Source organism: Anopheles gambiae, chromosome 3 (assembly GCF_943734735.2).
Source record: "Anopheles gambiae chromosome 3, idAnoGambNW_F1_1, whole genome shotgun sequence".
Classification (NCBI taxonomy): Eukaryota; Metazoa; Arthropoda; class Insecta; order Diptera; family Culicidae; genus Anopheles; species Anopheles gambiae.
In genome coordinates this window covers 35,034,886-35,040,888 of record NC_064602.1, presented here as the reverse complement: position 1 = coordinate 35,040,888, position 6,003 = coordinate 35,034,886, and positions in this window count along the sequence as shown.

The following is a 6,003-nucleotide window of genomic DNA, read 5'->3' as shown; positions in this document are numbered from 1 at the left end:
AAAGGCCGCTGTACGTGTTTGTTTGTTTTTTTTTTTTGCTGCTCGGCTTTTCTGGTGCCACAACCAACGCCACTGACCCACTCACTCAAATTGTGCTCAGTATGACCTCCGCGAGGGAGCAATCTGTAGCCATCTGCATGTGCAGAAGGGAAATAGTAAAAATACACTACCACACTGCCCATACATCCATCGTGCATAGATCATCGTTTTTTGAAAGGGCAAGAGCATGATAACGCTCTTACATACAAAGCACGATGCTTACCCGACCCCGAGCGAACGGGCTAATGGGCATAATTTTGGAGCTGCCTCATCCTCTGCCTTCATCATCCCTTAATTTTCATTTCAATGACTTCATTAGTGCTCTAATTTACAGCTTGTCTACGTTTCATTTGCACAGCACACTCACCCACAAAAGGCATGGCACTAATTTCGCTTCCCAATACAGAGAGAGATTAGGTCAAACTTTTCAGCCCCGAAAGCAGGAAAAAAGGGAAAAAGCCAATAAATGTGCATGCACGGCTTTATACACATTGTATTCGATGTCCTAATTTATCGATTTGATTCGAGTTTTCGGGCAGTAGCAGCAAACGAGCAAGCTGCCGGACACTTTCCACACAACGCCTGGCACTGGGTTGGGGCACCAGAGATGAACATTGCACGGCTGGCCTCACGGCCTGTCCGACCGCCCGTCTGGTCGGCCTTCAAACTTCCGATCAGATTAAAAGTTTCGCCACACGGGAAAAGTTTGCTCCCGATCCCGACAAAACGTTGCGCTACTTCTTTGCGGTTGGTTCTGCTCACTGTCAGCCTGCGGGCCCGTTTCGGGTGGAAGTTTGTTTCGTGCAGGCGAGGGTGTGTATATCTTTTTTTGGGTTACTTGTGGATGATACAGAAAAAAATAACAGTTTTGCAAAGAAAATTTGTCCCTTTCGTTCTATTTTCGGGCGTCTGTTTCTGTAGGGAAAATACTTCCTGCGCTAGCACATTTCAAAAAGGGTCGCAATGGATATGCGCTGGCAAGCGGGATTGAATTCATCTGTAAAACGATAATAAATAGCAGCATTGCACAAGCCCTCGTTGCACTTTTTTGTTCTTGCCTGCCATGCCCGAAACACACGCTGCAAGAGCAAGATGGGATGGGCAAAAGTTTCATTTTCTTCTAACCCGTCCGTCCATTCGCCTTGCTGCTACTCGTGAAACAAGTAAACGGGAGAAAACACTAACAGCTGCGACAACCATTTAGGGGTAGCTGAGAAGAAAAACTTACAGAGGAAAATGTCCATTTACACTTCTGCTCGTTCCAAAAGAACCGGATGACACCGACCGGCGCGGCAGACACAGAGCGAAAAGTTTCAATTCCGCATGCATCGGTCGGAGAGTGATAAGTTTTCGGATTTAGATCGACTCATTTAGCTGATAGCTAGCTAGGTTGTCCATCGACGCGACGGTCGCAGAACTTACGCTTTCTTATTCACGCTCACTAGCTCGGGTCGGGTAACGTTAATTCATTAAAACTTTTGCTTTATTCACTTCGCTCGCTAACTGCGGAGATGGCACGGACACGAAGTTGCGTGATAGCTAGTACGGTCTGTGGTGCGCATTGCATAACTGGAAGGCGACTTTTAACATTAAATTACCGTTTGCGCCTGAAAGTATGCATTACGCACTACGACTCGTCTCTAATAGTATTAAGGGTGGCTTTTTCCTTACAAGGATGATGTTGTTATATTCTTAAATAGCTATTTCGAGAGAAAAAAATCAAGTAAAAAATGCTCATCTTTGTTGATGTGTCAATGACATGAGACCTGCTTAAAACATCTTCAACGTACAACTCCTGCTACACAATACACCTGAAGATGCTCTTTTTATATAAACCACCTGTTCCGACGAATTGACTTTTTTCTCCCTCTCTCTTTCGCTCTGCCTCTCAGGATGAATTGAATCGACAGCTCAATCTAAAACCAGGCTCCCCTTTACCTGGGCGAGAATTCCCACGGGAATATTTGGTATGTAGGAACACCAAGCACGGTTGCCATCTGTTACCACGGCGGTGTTCCACACACCGTATCACCGTTCATTTTCATACGGATTGACGTGCTGAGTACGGTTGCCACAGTGCTCGAGCTTCGAATCGAAACGCGCAGCGGCAGTGCAGTGGAGGAAGATTTGTGTAAAATTGATTTTTTTCTTCTCTAAAATATTGATCATCCATTTCCATCGGCTGCCGGTGTGCGCTCGATTTGGCATCGCATAAAGTAGAAAGGCAAAGGTTTTCCACCCTTTACTCGCGTGCAGAGATGCACACTTTCTGCTTCCTGCCGAGAGAGAGAGCACACTTGTATGTATGTACTTCAAGACACATATCAAGAATTTTTATCCACAGCCATTTTCAATCCTCCTTTCACCATCACCAACTCGACACCAACTCGGCACCATACCCACGCCTCGCTGGAATTTACTCACTTTTCCTGATCAAATTTTCCGTGTATCTAAATTTGATTTGTGTCGCTCAATTTATTATCCAATTTTCAGGAAAATGGGTTTCCCCTCTGCTCTCGGGTGCATTGACGCACGGAACGGCAGCATCGCTTCGCGTTTGGGGCCGGGGCCATGATCCTGCCGTGGATCCCGGTCGGAACCGTGCCTGAACAACGTGAACATCGTTCGCACAACTGCACAAATATTCCTGGCCACATTCCCTCGGTGTGAGCAAGTGAGCAAAACGGGGAAGGAAGAAAAAATAAGTACACCCAATGCGTGGTTTTTGCTGCGTCTGACCTCAAAACCCAAATCGGTTTAGTTAATACTATCGCCGGGTTACATTCTCTTTTTTTTTTGCTTTTTGCAAAGGCAGCTCGGGTGTGCAAGAAATAAATTTGATCACTTTGCTGTTCGCACACGTAAAGCGCAACCGGCTGAGTTTGTCTTTAAGCTGCTTTCAGTGGAAGAAAATCACACACACACACTCACCGCTGCCATCAATTGTAACCGAAACGCATGCCTGTGTCGTTGCCGTGATAACTCGGGCACCCGGGAAAGTACACACGCATCAACAATAGGGGAGGGTGACAAAGTTCTTTCCCCATTTGCTGTGAAAGAAATGCAATTCCAACGCCGGTCTAACTTCCGAAGCTTCCCGGTTCGGTTTCATTTGCGTTACGTGACTTTCGTTATCTTTTGTTTCAGCCAACTGCCGCACTGCCGCAAACACACGTATGGAGTGTAAGTAAACTCCAGCACGATTTGTTGAATCCATGGAACTACTACCAGCCAGCACTTCGGCACAAAAAGACGGCAAAACAATACTCAACAACTACCGACCGAGTGAACGAAAGCGATGCTTAATAATTTACAGTTATCGCAATGAAAACTACTCCCCGGCGCAGGCTTGGGCAACGCAAGGTTCGTTCTTTTCAATGTGCTCGCCGCCCTCCCCCATCGGCGTCCCGTAATCTTTCAAGCTAGTCACAGTCGCGTTCTATTGCCAGTCACACAAACCACCCTGCACGCCATCTTTTGCATATCCCAACGAGAACCACACAATGGGCCGCCTGGCGGTGGGACTTTCGCAGTGCGAGTGATGTATCTGCGGAGACGATGATAAGTGAACCAGTTTCGCAACTGGTTAAAAGCATCTTCACAAACCCACGTTCCCCGGGACGCACACTCGGGTTTTTCCCGATGTGAAAGCGTTGCCCAGGAAGCGTCCTGGTTTCAGCGCTGTGAAGGACCGACAGTACCACACTTCTTCTCTACCTTCGGGTTTCGGGGGTGTTGAAGTGTGGACAAGTTCGTCCCACCCTCCACCGTTGTCTTAAAAACAATGCGCCACACTTGCTTGCTACGCCGGTACCAGAGGGGTTTTTCGAAAACGAGAATCAAAGCACACACTAATTGCTCTCCTCCCTCTCTCTCTCTCTCTCTCTCGTTCGGATGCTCCTCGAGTCTTCTTGGACGAACTGGGTGGCCGCTTCTCGACCGGTCTTGACACTTCCTGGACATGCTGCCTTCGAGCGTTCGACAGTTGTCACACCGGGACGTGCAGGAAATGATGAGTGCGCACATATATGTATATGCACGCATACGGGGATACCAAGCTTTTGTGACACATTCGAGATGGTGCGCCTTCTTTGAGGCAGAGACTGTCGCGACCCAGCCGACAAAGCAGATTCAATTATAAAGTTAACTTTTTTCTTTGGAAAAGAAGAATTTTCTAAAAAATTGCTATCAAGAGAACGCTGAAGCCTTAACAATCGCCTAAAAGTATGCAATTTGGTGACAGCTATAATACCAGCAATCTGAAATTGCATACTGTTAGGCGTATTTTAAACTAAGTATCGAATTGAATGGTTTAAATACACCTTACTATAATGTTACATTTTTTTGATATTTTTGAATTACTGAATGTGCCAGTAGATTGATATTACAGGATCAGCAGAATATGAGGATAACTGAGTACATTAAAATAATATTGTTCATGTGTTGTGTATGAACTTTACATGAAGTTTAAAGACCATTTAAAGTGAATCCTTGTCAAATAAAACAATATTTCCTGAATATTTCGCTAAAAGCAAAAAACGCACCAATTTCTGCTAACTGTTTTGCAAACGCCTCAAGGTATGCAACCTGCTATTAAAAGTACACACCCAGCAACCTTTTACACTGTCCCTTGGGTGTAAACACACCACCACCCCCCCCCCCCCCCCCCCCCCCCAGGGGTGACAGTTTCTTCACTGTCCCGTCACGAGCGTGTCCCTGCGCTGGCGGGACATAATCGTTCGCCCATTCGCGCCCTAATTTGAGGACTGTTTGCATACTCTCACCTCTTTAATGCTATCAGCCAGTGAGTGGCGAGCTGCTACGTTTGAAGAGATTCATTAAAACACCACAACTTCAAGGTTTTGTGGTGTGCTTATTAAGGAAGTTTAAGCAAGAAGCGGCGAACAGAGAAGGCCAACAAAGTTCTCGACCTACTTGGAGCGCGGAAGTTTTTGCGGTCAGAACTGTCGCTTTTTCTCAAGCACCCGTTCTACGTACTATGAGAGGGACACAAACAAACAAAATAAATATCATGTCAGTGGAGTTATTACAACCGTCTGCACTATTTCCGTCCCTCGTCGTTATCGATGAAAGAAGGATAGGCAGAAAAAAAACATACAGCGAACTTCGTCAATGACGCAAGCCTTCGCAAATATCCTTGGCAACCTTCGGTTTACTGCGAATAGCAAAAACATTCACGGCTGATAAGAGAATGAAACGAGAAAAAGAAGGAGTCCACCACCTGTCAAGTAAGACACACAAGAGCTGCTCATCCTCGCCAGTGAGACACTACAGCCCGGCTCGATGGCGCCATCGTTCCCTCAATCGAACGCGAAACGGTCGCTGAAACTGACAACACCAAAAAGTTGGAACATCCACTTATACACACACACACGCACACACACCCATACGGCGAATGACGAAGTTGTTCATTTGCTTGATCGCTGGCAGAAACTTTGCCTCATCCAGCGAACCGGTGGGGACAACTTTACAATCAGTGTGCATGGGAATAGAAGAAAACACCAGAAAGCTTACCATCAACCGTTCGATTGCACCCATCAGTGCATCCATTTCGAGGGAGAGAGTGTGTGTCGGTGGGTTGATTTTAATTGCAACCATCAAAGGCTTCTCGGGGAACGTCTCCCACATGGACACTTTGCCGGGACACTCCCAGCAATCGCTTAAGCAGCAGCAGCAGCACCACCACCACATTAGCTAGCGGCGATTGCAACTGCGCCTGAAACGGTTCGAACCGAGCTGACTACCACTTTTCACAATTCAATTCCCCAAGTGTAATTAAAATGATAGAAATTCAATCTTCGACACTTGAAGGTTCGAACTTCCCGCCTCAAACTTCCATGTAGCTGCCATTTCCACCCGTTCGGGAGAAGCCGGATTTGGTGCAGCTGGCATGATTTTAATTGCAAATCCAATGCACTGTCTACGCCACACACTCACTCTGGA